This window comes from Pseudorasbora parva, chromosome 4 (genome assembly GCF_024679245.1).
Source record: "Pseudorasbora parva isolate DD20220531a chromosome 4, ASM2467924v1, whole genome shotgun sequence".
Taxonomy (NCBI): Eukaryota; Metazoa; Chordata; class Actinopteri; order Cypriniformes; family Gobionidae; genus Pseudorasbora; species Pseudorasbora parva.
In genome coordinates this window covers 12,399,934-12,416,022 of record NC_090175.1, presented here as the reverse complement: position 1 = coordinate 12,416,022, position 16,089 = coordinate 12,399,934, and the positions used below count along the sequence as shown (strand labels likewise).

General features: G+C 37.1%; 1 long non-coding RNA gene across 2 annotated transcripts in view; it reads left to right on the top strand.

The window, feature by feature from the left end:
* The window catches only part of LOC137073909 (uncharacterized), a 22,418-nt gene extending 6,329 nt beyond the window's left edge, over positions 1–16,089 (top strand). For both annotated transcript variants that reach the window (XR_010904820.1, XR_010904821.1), the window contains exon 3: positions 15,691–16,089. This is a non-coding gene — a long non-coding RNA (uncharacterized lncRNA). The remainder of the gene's footprint in view (positions 1–15,690) is intronic.

Below are 16,089 nucleotides of genomic sequence, written 5' to 3'. Positions count from 1 at the left end.
TGTCTCACTGAAGTCCTTCAATATAGTCTCAAAATAGCCATGCAGATAGCATGTGTGGTGTCTGCTCTACAATCTCTCTCTCTCTCTCTCTCTCTCTCTCTCTCTCTCTCTCTCTCTCTCTCTCTCTCTCTCTCTCTCTCTCTCTCTCTCTCTCTCTCTCTCTGTTTGAATAATTTAGATAAAGAAAAGAAAGGACTAAATCAAGTTGGCCTAAAACTTATGCTCACTGCATAATGCTTCCACCATGCAAGCATTGATGATTCGCATGTGTAGAGTTCATCTCTGCTAGGCGAAAGAGAAAAGAAGACGATTAACGCTAGATAAAAGCTATCCATTTAAGAACATAATACTCATCGATATCAATCGCTACATTCTGTGGTAGAATATTTTTGTAATAACACTAAACTTTATATTTAACCGTCATGCCCCATTTCCTATAGTACATAGCTGTGCTATTTCACACAAGAAGAGTCGGATCAACATGAGGGTGAATAAATTATAACAGGGTCACACCGTGCCCAAAACGCCCCAAATGCACAAACAGCCTAAAGATGACTTCCTCGACCTCTCCAATCTGTTTGTGTGTTTTCTGAACACACATGCGTCGACGTTCCGACTTTGAAACTATATCCAGCGCGCCACAACCCTGCCCAAAGTGTGTTTACAGCTGAGCTTGTTGTGTGTTTGCTTTGTGTTGCATGTCTGAGCAGGAGCGTAAAGGGATCTCCCAGCAGCCCTTGGGTACTGTCAGACTTTGAGTGACAGCAGAGAGCTGCAGGATTAAGGCTGGCCCCGAGGTTTCATCTGCCACAGATCTGAGGACCGCTTACACACGTTTTATGACTATTTATGGTCCTGAATGAGACTCGGACAAAAGTTGAGCGGAACCTTTAAACTTCTGAAGTTCTGATGGTTCAGGAATCAAAGAGGCGTTCGAACGTCGGAGTTCATTATGCGACACGAAACACACCTTTCGTTCGTTTAGTATTCTGACTACTTTAATTAGTTTTCTATCTCTCCTCTACTGATATACTGTAAAAAATAATAATGTTGGTTTAACTTAAAAAAGTAAGTAACCTGGTTGCCTTAAAAATTGTTTTTATTGAAATAAAAAAATTGAGTTGATACAATGAAGGAAATTAGTTAAATAAATAGAAACTCAAAATATTATTGTTTCTGAACCACATAAAACATTTGACAAATCATGAAATTAACCAATTTTGGCATGTTTCACTGCTTCATCACAAATAAAACACACACACATTTACCTAATATGCTTACAAAATCTTTTAATAATATTTGAATAAAGTTTGTCGAATCTCAAAAAGGTTCATTGTATTAACTCAAATTTTTAATTTCAATGAACTCTTGAATTTTAAGGCAACCAGGTAACTTATTTTTTAAATACATTTTCACATATGCAAAAAGTTTGTATCTTATTGAACGTGGTCTGTTGCTGTCCAGATGTTCATTATCACGTTAGCTGGCAATGCGGGTTGCCCAAGTACATCCCCAGCTAACAAAAATATGTTCTAAGAGCATTCTACTAATGTTCTCCTTGTTCTACAATGTTCTGCATCGTAAAAAAAAAAAAAAATAGTCACAACCTGAAATTTTTAAGTACAATCGACTTGGATGTTTAAGTTATTTCAACTTAGGTTAAACTGACTTAAAAAAATAGTTACATTTGTATAACTTATAAAAAACATTTCTTAACTTATTTTGATGAGTTAAAACATATTTTTTTACAGTGTACACTGTAAAAAAAATTGTTGGTTTTTGTTGGTTTAACTTATTTAAAATTTTGAGCTTATTAAAATTAAAAATTTGAGTTGATACAATGAAGGAAATTTGTTTAATAAATAGAAACTCAAAATATATTGTATATGAACCACATAAAAATTTTGATAAATCATGAAAATAGCAAAAAACACACAATTACCCAATATGCTTACAAAAATTTTAATAATATTTTAATAAAGGCTATTGAATTTCAAAAAATGTTCATTGTATTAACTAAAAATTTTAATTTCAATGAACTAAAAAATTTAAGGCAACCAGGTAACTTTTTTTCTAATTAATTTTTTACAGTGTATAAACATTCAAAACAAAAAAATGTGTTTTTTGGGTTTTACGATTGTTAGATAAACCATTAAGGGAATGTTCCATTTAAATGTTCTAAGAACGTTTTGAAACAAATCAAAATCAAAACTTAAATCAAAACTTTTTTAGGATCACGAAAGAAAAATTCTTTGAACAAAGAATTTTACTTAATATACCTTGCCAGTATATAAACATAAGAATGTTTCCTTGTTAGCTGGTGCTTTGCTGGTTAAGCTAACGATGTCTTGGTTTGGGACACCAGCACCCAAAACACAACACATGCTGGTGATGTCCTTGATGGGACAGATGATGGGACAGTTTTCCCCTAACTAAACTCCATAGTGTTGTAAAATCTAAGTTGTACCCAAAACATTTTTTATTAAATTGTTTTCTTTCAAGAGGATATAGCCACTGTCACTTTCAAATAACAGCGATTACTTATTTTTATTTTAGTCAATAATCAGATTTAAAAGATTTGTTATATTAGCATTTTCACTGCAAATTCAATGTGGGCACATGCATTTTTGATTACCCCTAAAATGCGGTTTGATACATTAAAAATCAGAATAAGCAACTTAGTCAGACGAAGATAATGCAGTGCAACAGCTTAAAAATGTATTGTCGCAACTGATTCAGTACAGTGTGGAAGAATAGCAAATGTCAGTCCATGACAGTAAGTTATATAAACAGTAACCATCAGTTAAATTTGTATTAATACTGCACTTATTATGTACATCAGAGATGCCCAAACTAGGGCCTGCGGCCCGCGGTTACCTTTGATTTGGCCCACCATACCGTCCGAGGAGAGAGAGAGAGAGAGAGACAGATTTTAATTTCTAATTTGACAGAATTTGTTTGTTTTATTGTTAAACTTCAACAGAGTAAACTGAAATTAAATGTTTACATTAAATGTAAATTAATTAAAAAATATATATATTGTAAATGCCCATTTCAAGGTGCAGCACTGCGTATTTTGCGACACGACATCAATAAACATCAACAAATTAAATGCAATAATGGAGAAATCAAGGCAGTGGCACACAGACAAGAGACATTTTAAAAAAGCTTGGCAAGATGAGTTTATATTCACAGATGTCCAATCAAAGGCAGTGTGTCTAGTTTGCAAACAGTCTGTTCCCTTTTTTAAAAGAGTACAATATCCGTCCTCATTATGAATCTGTATCAGTGTGTATTTGGCATTGAACTGTATTTTACATTGAACACTTGGGGATTGTTGCCCCTTTAATTGGTCATTAAAATGCAACACTTGACAAATAAAACTGCATTAGTTAATCAGATTAAAGTTGTTTTATATTTATTTTAAACATTATGAAATAAATGAACCCATAGCAACTTTATTTATGATTAAAAAAAAATTACTTTCGGCCCACGGCTCTCAATCAAGTTTGATTTTTGGCCCTTCATAAGAAAAAGTTTGGGCACCCCTGATGTACATACATGTTTTTACATTGTACTTACATTTAAAAAAAAATGCCTGCATGTTATTATGTCTGTAATTAATTTCTGTAGTTACATTTGTAATTACACAGTTGGCACTTCCCTTACACCTAAACTTACCCACAAAACACACCTGTCCCTTACTCTACCCGTATCCCACCTCAATATCAGCAAAAGTGTTTGCAATACAATTTGAACACAGACAGTAAGTACATTGTACTTATTTTTTGAAGTAAGTACATAGTACTTAAGGACACCTAATATAACGTGGGGCCATGCTTTTATTATTTCTTAAAGTAATTATTTTATATAATCTTATAATTTTTTAAAGAATGCAGTCATCCTGTAAGTATTATATAGTGGCTATAAACATACACTGATCTGGTCAGTTTATCCTCTGTGGCGAAATGAAACGGGCGGAAACCCCGGTGGGTGTAACGGTGAAACGTTAGCGTCCCTCCTCTCCCTGTGTCTTCACCTCTCCCTGTGTCCGCTCCTCTCTCATTCCCTGCTTTTGTCCTCTTTAAAGTGGTCGGTGGGGTGTTATTAATTTGTTTCTCTCCCTTCTTTTTCATCCTTCGTCACTCGCACTCTCTCATCTTCCTTAAGAGAGCGGGATGGGGTCCTTTAAGGGTGCCGCCCTCCCTGTTCCTCTTTCTCTTTCATGCTTTCTTCCTCTCCCTACCTCGTTTCTATCCTTTTTCATGCTTGGCGGCCCCGGTCCCACCCTTTCAATTTGGGCGCACCGCGGTGACTCTCTCAGAGCGGCTCAACTGGAACTGTTGCTATCTTTGGAATCTCCCTGTGTGTGTGTAAGAGATTACAGTGAAAGTTAATATGTAAGTACCCAGCTAACAAAAATATGCTCTAAGAATTTTTTGGTAATGTTCCCATTAAGTTTTCTGAATATTCAAAACGTCCAGTTTTTTTTTTAATGTTTTAAAAATGTTCTTTCTTGGTTCTGTGAATGTTAAGTAAGCATTCCATTTTAGAATTCTGCAAACATTTTGGGAGTGTTACTTTTGAATGATGTCTGAACATTCTAAAACAAGTAGCAACATTTAAAAAAATGACGGACGTCCAACTAAAATGTTTCAGAAAGAACGTATAAATGTGTGTGTGTGTGTGTGTGTATATACATATTATAGGCTAGATAACTTTGAGCAAATGTTCTATTAACATTACTTGGAGAATGTTAGTTCATAACTTGAGAGAATGTTGTCAGAACGTTTGCTAAAGTTCAGAGAACGGTCCCTGTTATCTGGATATTGACCGTTGGCCCAGACACAATCTGCTTAGTGTTCTTCATTTAGGAAGTATTTCCTAAATCATATTTTTTCATATACCCGATCATTTTGTCCTGGAAGGGCATTTTTTAAATGGATAGTTCACCCAAAAAATGAACATTTTGTCATAATTTAGACAACCAAGAACACAAAATATATTTTTTAAAGAATGTTGGTAATGAAAGAATTACTATGGAAGTCAATGGATACTGTCTGGTTACCAACATTCTTTAAAATATTTTATTTTGTGTAGCCTGACAAGCCAGACCCACATCAAGATGTTTGGTCTGGAAACTCACCATTGACAGCTCAATCTGAGGGGCGGGATAAACGGTTGTCTTTCTAACTCCCTCTGCACGCGATAGGATAGCGCTACAACCAACCAGAGCAACGAAGGTGAAACAGAGCTAGTTGACAGATTAAACATTCGCCGTATCCGGTCGGCTAAAATCCGAACACATCTTCCCTTTTTAAGAATGACTTCAGTGCCGTTCTTTGTTCTTTTCTCAGAGAAAAGCTTAACTCCAAGTCTTCCAGAGTCGCGGTCAAGGCTAATTCGAAAGACCGCCGTTCGCCAGTTTCTGTGTTTACTAGTAGCACGCAAACGCAACTCGGCCGTCATTATGTTAAGCCCCGCCCACCGACTCTATAAACGATGTGATTGGCCCATCCAGAGTTTGCCGTTTACAGCTCAGAAGGGTATTGAGAGTTGCTAGACGACACTTGCGGGCAGATTAGATTTGCTGCCGCTAGGGTGCGTCTAGATTTCTAGGTTCAAGAAAAGAAAGAAACACATTCAGGTTTGGTGCAACTTTAAGGTGAGTAAGTAATGATAAAATGTGCATTTTTTGGTTGTACTATCCCTTTAAGGCTAACAAGGAGCATGTCCACTAGGGATTGGCTTTAATTCATAAGAATTGTAAGGAGAAAATGTTGAAACTGGCTTACAGGGAAACAGTTAGCCTGAAGGATCAATACTGTGAATCTTGAGTCAAGAGGCTATGTTTAAGTCCTTTACGTTTAAGTTTAAGTTTTATGCCCTTCTTTTACTAACTTCTCTACAACTTATTCACTCAGATGTACGCCATTGCTTATGATGCACAAGTGCCCACTACTGGCAGAACCCTTGCAATGCATTTAAGTGATCACTTGGGGCCCTATTTTAAAGATCTGAGCACATGGTCTGAAGCGCAAGGCGCAAGTGCACTTAGGGTGTTTCTGAATCCACTTTTGCTAGTTTAACGATGGAACGATGGATAGTTTGACGGAAAAAACAGTCGGCACGCCAGAAGTATAGTCCAAACGAGTTGTACCTAGTCTCTTAATGTGTCACGGGTGTGTTTTGGTTGTAATGTGCAATAAACCAGTCAGAGTCTCATCTCCCATTCCCTTTAAAAGCCAGTTGCACTCGCACCATGGCGGATTCGCTATTTACAATGGCGGAATTTGCGAGCAGAAAGACTTAATATTTAATATTTTAACATTGTTTGTTTGCACATATTACTAAAGTGCCCTTTAGATAACACAAAAAAATACTATGTTTTAGACCAGGTTATTTTTATCACTTTAGACCAGGTTCTTGTTGGTCTATTTCAGTTGCCTCAAAATAGCAACGCGCCAACAATGCACCTTAACACACCTGGTTTTCAGACCAGCGGGTGAACAGATGGCCGCGAGTGCATTTGCTATTTAAGCAATGTGTCGTTGGACGCGAAAATGATATCTAGCAAAAAACACTTGCAAGCCTGGCGCTGCATTGGAATCTGCCATGCTACTTAAAAACAACCAAAATTACAGAAACTCCTCTAAACTAACATTAAAAAACATTAAAAAATATTTTTAAAAAAGTTACCTGGTTGCCTTAAAATTTTGAGTTAATACAATGAACATTTTTTGAGATTCGACAACCTTTAATAAAAGATTATTAAAAGATTTAGTAAGCATATTGGGTAATTGTGTGTGTTTTATTTGTGATCATGCAGTGAAACATGCCAAATTGTGCTATTTTCATGATTCATCCAATTTTTTTTGTGGTTCAGATACAAAAATATTTTGAGTTTCTATTTATTAAACAAATTTCCTTCATTGTATCAACTCAATTTTTTATTTCAATAAACTCAAAATTTTAAGGCAACCAGGTTGCTTACTTTGTTAAGTTAAACCAACAAAATAATAATAATAAAAAGCTGCTGAGGGTTACCCAAACATATCTTCTGTTCTGACAGGTCACAACCAGACTAAGAGAGCTTGGTTTGGCGGTGCCTGTTGTGGTGCCCCAGCATACTTGGTGGAGGAAAACACAGCAATACATGAGAGGGTTAACTGCTGGGCTTGGGAGTCACTGGCGAGGAGGAAAGGGGCTGGGGGATGAGGAATGGAGAGAGGGGACCATGTCTATCTTAGGGATGTCTGTTGGTTGTGCTCACTGGCAATTGTGGAGTCGTTCCCAGATCTATAAAATAAAATTAAATAGTGTATATCTACAATAACGTTACTTATCATTATTCTTATTATTATTATTAATAATATTACTGTTATTATATATTACTAGTACTACCACTACTGCTATTATTATAATCATGAATACTACTATATTTATACTTGTCATCACTACCTCTATCACAACAACTGCAACTACTACTACTACAACTATTATTATTATTACTAATACTATTATCGTTATTATAATTCACAGATGATACAGCTACTATTACGATTGTTAACATGAATACTATTGCTATTACTACCACCTCTGCTACTATTATTTTTGTTGTTATATTTATTATTATGATGACTACTGCTACTAAAACTCTATTATTACTATTTTCTTTCCCCCCCCTTTTTTTTCTTTCTTTTTCTTTCTTTCTTTTCTTTCTTTTTTTTTCTCCTCTCTTTCTCCTCTTCTGTAAGTGTATGTATATCATTGATCCCCTACCTTGTAAAAGTTATTATTTTGTAAATTTGCAATTTTGCTCAATTAAAAAAAACAAAAACAAAAAAAAGTTAAACCAACAAAAACCAACAAAAATGTTTTACAGTGTACTAAATCTCTCACTTAAAATTATTATGCACAAAAAAGGCTGTAAATAGAAATCCCAGCCCAGTTTCAGATAAATTAAAGTTATTTGAAGTAATGTAAAAGCATAAGTTACCTTGACTTACTATTTATATAATTTGGGTAAAAGGGTTAAAAATGGAACCATGCAAACCAATTTCTAAACTCAAATCACGCTTGTGTTGCTGAAGATAGTGGATGAGTTTTGGTTAGTGCTGTACAAATGTTTGGCTTCAATAATCAGAGCAGGTGAAGAGCACAGTGAGAGCGCTCGCAATAACGTTTGTGCAAAAGCTGCCGCTCTAAGTAGAAAACAGGCTTAAACTACAGCTAATACAAGCTACAATGAGAACAACCATCCCAGCTGGAGCTGATTGAAGTCCCTGTCTCTTTTCTTTCTGTCGCTCTGTCTTTCTCCCAGGCCTTCTATCCGCTAAGATGATTTCACGGTAAAGATCAGCCCTTTGACAACACACACTTTAATTAGATGTGTGGAAGAGGAAAGAAACACACACACACCAGAGGACGCGACTATGTCACAAATCTGATCAAGTTAAAATATGGCCCATCTGACACTCTTAAAAATAAAGGTTCTTTATTGGCGTCTGCAGTACAATGTAGAACCGTTAACACCCATTCCACAGAAGTGGAAAAGGGGTCTTCAGATTATTGAAATGTTCTTCACATTAAGAAAAATTTATCTTTTAAGAACTGATCACTGAAAGGTTTTTTGTGGAGCCTAAAATTATTCCTCATTGTAAGGTTTTGATGAGTACCTGCTGGTAGATGTAAGTATCTTACGCTAAAACTGGGTAGGGAATTTCAAAGCATACTTTGTTGACATTTAGTGCTATTTTTTGTGCACAATTAGAAATAGACTGTCCATCTGTCAAGAAAAAATCAAGGTCATATGTCAGCGCTAAACTAAAATTTAATTATTTGTCAATGTTCTCTGAACATTCAAAACGTCAATTTTATTATTATTATTATTATTATTATTATTATTATTAACTCTTTACCCGCCCGCATTTTTTTTATGTTGCCAACCAGCACCAGCTTTTTTTATTATTTTCATAAAACTTACATGGCCCCCAAAATAATTTGTTGTATTAATATCTGAATATAAGATATCACAAGAAAAAGAAAGCCTTTGCTTTTAAACAACAACAAAAAAACAATTTTTTCTAGCTACGTGCATTTTTTTTTATCAGCACTTGTGGATGTTTCATCAAAAATCTACATTTTGAACAAAAATCTGAGAAAATCTCTGTCTATCAGCATTTCTTTCGGTAACATTAGTTTTGATTTAAATGCTGTTTCATGTTTGATGACCGCGTTACATATGCATAAGCAATACTTTTATCGCTTGTTTCTGCTTCTTTTCCTGTTTTTTGATCCGGAGAGTCAAACGCTATTTCATGACCAATTGTATGTATTTGTGCGAGGTGGCTAATTCGTACGACATCATATGAATTTGTACGATTTGTCTAAACCGCAGTGACAGGTAGGTGTAGGGGCGGGGTTAGGGGTAGGTCATTTGTACAAATCATGCAAATTAGGCAACTCATCAAATATATACGATTTAGCAAAAATCTTACAAATTCATACGAGTGAGGTTGTATAAATTCATACGAATTAGTCACCTCATGAAATACTTATGAATTGCCGTGAGATTGGGTTGCAGATTCTCTAATCTTTCAGAAGATGTCCAATAGCGCCCCCTACCGCAAAACAGTGGATTGCAGTGGAGATGATTTCTTTTAATTCTGAGATCTTCTATTGGTCACAAGTCTTCACGTGATATAGAGCCTTAAGCCCTTGCGATCTTCCTCCAAGTCCAGACTATCATGGTTTGAGGGTTCAGCAAAAGTGTGTATTGAGGGCATATATCATATAAACAAGGGGGCGAGCACTGTTTTGAAACCTAACATGACAAATGGGACACCCTACGGTCTTAACGGGCACTTGTATGTGGCGGCCATTTCAAGTCCACAAGACCCCAAGTGCACATGAAGTGTGCTATTTGGGACAGGGAAGAATTTGCAGATCAGAGTTCACCAAACTTTGGAACACGCCCAACTGTAGTCGCATGAGCTTTCTGCGTGCGTATGATATGAATAGACATCGATAGAATGAAAAGTGTAGCGTTACTGCCCCTTCGAATGTTTCAGGGAAAAAAATATAAACAATGTATAAATAATGTTTTTTGTGAAGACCAGATAACTTTGAACAAACATTCTGTTAATGTTACTGGAAGAATATGTTGGAGAGAACCATGTCAGAACATTCACTGTTAGCTGGATATTTGTTGGTCACCACAATAATCAAGGCTTTTTTAAGGGATTTGAGTCAAAAATTGTGGGGATCTATGTCTTATCACTCTCACACTCCTGATCTGGCATGTACTATGGGATAGATTACTCCTCTATCAGCCTATCTCACCATTAGGAAGAAAGAACAGAGCCACAATACCAGCTAAAGAAATGAGCATCAGAGGGATTAAAATGCCTTAAAATACGATCGATCCTGCTGGATGCTCAAACAAAACGATTACACAACAATCTCTTCAGTTAACGATCGCTTTAACAGTAATCTGGATTACGAGCCTCATGAGTCTTGTATTGTGGTGTGTGGATATGGTCTAATCTTATTCAGACCGAGAAGGCAGATGAATCTGATTGGTTGCAGTTGTCTGAAGCAACAATGAAAGATTTGATGGCACGAATCTCACAATTTGATTAACATCGCCTGATAATATCTGTCCTGAAATGGCAAAGCTGTTATCATACGTTTGACTTATAAGACAAACTGGCTGTATGTGAAATAAATCACTGAGAAGCTGCACGTAAAAAGAAATTTCAATGTGTCATATCACAAAGAATACACTTTCCTTAATCTTTTGAATAGGGATGCACCAGAGTTAAAATTCTGGCTGATGCCGATGAGCTGTTAATTATGTTATGGCAACATCTTTGTCTAAATAAATTTAAAATTAAACACTAAAGACTAAAATCAATTGCTGCAAGTGGCATCAGAATATGTACATTATATTTAAGATTGATATTATTTTAAGATTAATATTTATTTTATATATCAAAGATTTGAAAAAAAAAGCCAAGGCTCATTGATGCACGTGGAGAGCCAAGGCTGGCCCGAGTGGTCTCATCAAACAGATGAGCTACTGGAGCTCAAAATGCTGCATATAGCCACAGACCAGTCGGCTCGGATCAGGGCTGTTTTGGCACCAAAAGGGGGACCTGTGCCTGATTGATAATTTTATATATATATATATATATATAAATAATTATCCCCTCCAGGTCCCCCAAAACAGCCCTGATCCGAGCTGACTGGTCTGTGGCTATGCAGCACCATACACAACAAACTACGATGTGATTATGGTGTATTCTGACACCTTTCTATCAGAACCAACATTAACTTCTTGAGCAATTATTAAAGGGATCCCCTGGTGTTGAGACTTGTATGTCTTAATATAACATAAACGATGTCTCTTACTGAAATATGTAGTAGAAAACCGATGAAAGATCGACGTTATTTAAAAAATCGATTTTATATTTGGACCAAACGCCATTTTGTTTGCGTTCTAGGTTGATGACGTAGAATGGTTGCACTCCTCAATCAGCTGGCGTTACCCGTAGCTATTTTTACCACAACGCAACTCGAACATTGTTTCAGAGTTAAACAAAACCAATGAATTGCTTTGTAATTGTACTTAAAACACACTCAAACATACATGTGAACACAAACTCACCTACACAAGTCACAAACAGACCGGCGGGCGAGCACACACCCCTGACAGACTGCGCTGTCTCAATCGAGATGTTGCGCTGCTCAGTCTCCACGTCAGGGGCTGAATCTGAAATCGACCCCCTATACCCTGAAATAGGGCATTATTTGAAGGGACGGCCATTTGTAGTGTTGTCCGACACCATAGGGACATGTTCAAGTGCAGTCATTCAGTCTCACGTTGCATCGCAAAAACGAGTGTACAGCCGATTTACACACAACAGCTGTCCGACTTCACGCACTCGTCTTCATTCACTCCTTCAAGTTGTATTAGTGAACAAAAGCAGGGAATGTTATTCGTGTCTTAAAGATGAAAGTTTAAAGATTGTGGTTAATTCACTGAGCTTGTGCTCAAACTTTAATGCACAAACCAATCCCATGCATCATCACCAAAACATCCTGCCTCTCTTCCTCACGTTACCCTATCCCATCGTCCTACCTAGATATTTCCCTCTGCTGGATACATTAGGCGTTACAGTTAATCTACTGCATATCAACAACAGTCTATCTATGATATCAACACAGGGAATAGTGATTGAGGGTTATGTATGCGCGCACGCAGTGCGTGTGTGTGTGTGTGTTCGCGCCGATCTGTTGGGGTGTGTGTGAGTCTGTGAGAGAGAAAGTTTGTGTGCACATGTATGTTTGAGTGTATTTTAAGTACAATTACAAAGCAATTCATTGGTTTTGTTTAACTCTGAAACAATGTTCGAGTTGCGTTGTGGTAAAAATAGCTACGGGTAACGCCAGCTGATTGAGGAGTGCCACCATTCTACGTCATCAACCTAAAACGCAAACAAGATGGCGCCGCCCATGGTCCAAATATAAAATCGATTTTTTAAATAACGTAAATCTTTCATGGGTTTTCTACTACATATTTCAGTAAGAGACATCATGTATGTTATATTAAGCCATACAAATCTCAACACCAGGGGATCCCTTTAAGAACTATTAGTAGTAAAATTGAGTACCAATAATAATTGAGCAGCAACTCAGCATATTAGAAGGATTTTTGAATGATCAGTTTTGTCAGGACCACTATCGTCAAAGAAGATTAACTTCTTGAAGATTGACTATTAGGATACAGTTTGGTTCTGTTCTTGGCAAGAACTCCCTGCGCATCCATGCAGCCTGGATAAGAGCAGGGAGAACAGTGATAAACCCCCTGAGGGTAACAGAACAGAACCAACATAATGTATTGCAGATATCATTCATGTTTTGTATTAGTGGTGGGAAGTTTGGATCATTTTACTGACTCAGATCTTTGAATCTCATTCAGTAAAATGAACGGATCTTTTTTTCCAAGTCATTTCGTTCATTTAAGCAGAATCTAATTAAAATGTACAAATGGTAAATTTTTCAACACATTTAGTACTTTTTAACCTATAAGCTAATGCAGTCATGGCCAAACTTTGAGAATAAAAATTATTAATTAATTGCAGCTTGCCTCAACATCCCCGATTCAAATCGTTCTTTCTTTAGTCACTTCACATTTAATCACGTCTGTTCATTAGAAAGATTAGTACACCTCTCGTGATTTATGGTTCGAGCCGTTATTTTTGTCATCATGTCTGATCTGGGCTGTGATGCCTCATATGTAACATGCATCCGGAAGCAGAAAAGATTAGTTCTCTCAAGTCTTCGAGTCGTTCATTCATCAAGTCCCAGCCCCATAGAGGAAGGCTATGTAGTCACAGGAAACAGAAGAGATTAGTTCATCTCTCGAGTCTTCTCGTTCAAGTCGTTCTTCGGGTCTGACTCTGAGTCTCCTTCTTTTGTCACATGACCGCGCCGGTTCAGTGTCTCACAAGTCACAACATATACAACATTACAGTCGTATTATTGACTGCAGATTGTAATATATTTATTATTATAAAACCATCAGAAGATATGGGCAATAAACTGTTATTATGCCTATCCATTCTGACCAACCCAATGTGTCCAGGATTTATAGGAAAAATTATTATAGGCCTACTAACTAAAAAAAACTGAACTAAAAAAATTAAATAAAATAAAAAACTCCTAAACGCACTTGTTTGTGAGGAAGGTTGTGAATGAACTATTTCTGTATCCAACACGGCTGTCACGTCACTTGACAAAAGAACAAGACTCAGACCGAAAGACTAAAGAGAACGAATCATTTCTGTTTCCGGTACAGACTGCATAGCATTGTCTATGGGGCTGAGACTTGATGAACGGATGACTCAAACCCGGACTCGAAAGACAAACAAATCAATTTTGTTCCCTGTACAGAACATATGGGATGTTGCGCATTCGCAGTCAACACAAAATGAACAAATCGCTCTCTGAGAAAACCCGTCGTTCTTGAGTCATATTAAAGATTCGTTCAAAATAAATGAATCGTTCATGAACGACACATCACTATTTTGGATTAAATGTACAAAATAATTCAGGAATTTAGTCTGATTAAAGGGGAATTAGAAAACCAAATCCTGACTGGACGAGAGGAGGACTGTGGGTGGAGGAGGGCAAATGAGCTCTGGAGAAACGCGATAGCTGCTGATGGTACTGAAGGAGCTTTTATATATCTATGCTGTGATAGACGGTGTATTCCTATAGGTAGACGTGATCAGCTTATGCGAGCTTGACTAACGTGCCCTGCCAGAACTGACGCTACGCTAGATATGGTAGTGTGTAACGTGTGTGTGTGTGTTTGTGTGTGTGTGTGTGTGTGTGTGTGGGCTGGTAATCACTACGTTATGGGTACAAAATGTCCCCACAAAGATGGCAATATCTGAAATAGTTGTCCTAGTGGGGACATTTTTAGGTCCCCATGAGGAAAACATCTTATAAATCATACAGGATGAGTTTTTTTGAGAAAGAAAAAATGCAGAATGTTTCCTGTGATGGGTAGGTTTAGGGGCAGGGGCAGTGTAGGAGGATAGAAAATACGGTTTGTACAGTATAAAATCCATTACGCCTATGGAAAGTCCCCATAAAACATGGAAACACTACGTGTGTGTGTGTGTGTGTTTGTGTGTGTGTGGTATTCTCTACATTACAGGGACCAAATAGTAGTAATACCAGTACATTTTGACTTTATGGGGACATTTTTGGTCCTCAGGAGGAAAACAGTATATCGATCAGACTAAATGACATTTTTGGAAAATGTAAAAATCCAGACAGGTTTTGTGTGACAGGTAGGTTTAGAGTTTGGGTTAGTGTAGGGGGTATGGCTGTGAAATATATATCAAAATTATCAAAATATCACAAATGTACATATCGTAATATGCATATCGCAATGGCTCGCAATATCTGAATGATTTTAATAGGCTACTTCAACATTGTGGAAAGTTTTAGGTCACACATTGGGCAGAGAATAGACTGGGCACGTTACTTATGTGACTTTGCTTGACTCTAAAAAGAGTTATTAAATGCAATAATTTGCAAAAAAACAGTCATTCGCAGTCTCGCGCTGTTTGACACACACTTAAACTTTGAAACTTAAACAATTTGTGACACAAATATTTTCTACAACACTGCTGGTCACTTTCAGAAGTTGTAGCGATGCTTTCTTTTCCCAGAAAGAATGTGAAACACAAATAGTTTAATTCTCAGTTTTTAAATAATTTTTGTAATATAATTTGAGTTTACACACTAATTGCAAACCAAATATCGCATTATTTAACAAGAAGTTGCATATCGTATTTTTCTTCAATATCGCACAGCCCTAGTAGGGGGATAGAATATGCAGTTTATATAGTATAAAAATTATTTAGTCTATGGAAAGTCCCCATAATACATGGAAATCAATTCAGAACAAAAAATAGGGGAGTCCCTCCAAAACTTTGCAATGTGTATGAGGCCTTGGAGACTTTGGCTGGGTTGTTTTGCTTGTTAGACTGATCACCTCAGCGACTTCAGCGCCTAAAAAAAAAAAGACATCCAACCCCAATTTGCGTCACACTAATTTCCGTTCTAGAGTTACAGTTCCTCAGAGTCTCTCTCTTGCTCGCTCTGCAGGCCCTGAGGGAGGGTGAGGAGAAGAAAGGAGACATGAAGGAGATAAAGAAAAGGCTGATGAGGAGGGCAGGAAAACAACCGCACAACCGCACCCGGTGGCACAGGATTCCCATTCAGCCCCGGACAGGGACAGAGCGGCGCCAGCCTGTTTGTGTGTGAGAGCAAGTGTTTAAAAGCCGAAGCGTCCTATTGGCCGATCAAGTGTCTCTCTAAAAATAATGGCAGACAAGACAGCTCGTAGTGTAAGTGTGTGCGTATGCATGTGTGTATTGTCATGTGTGTGCATTAGCACATGTATGTGCGTGGCAAAAAAAAAAATCCTTTAGTACCTGAGCTCAGATGCTGAGATGAAGAATTGATGTCAGCTTTTGACACATGAGAGTTCAATAAAACAGCACT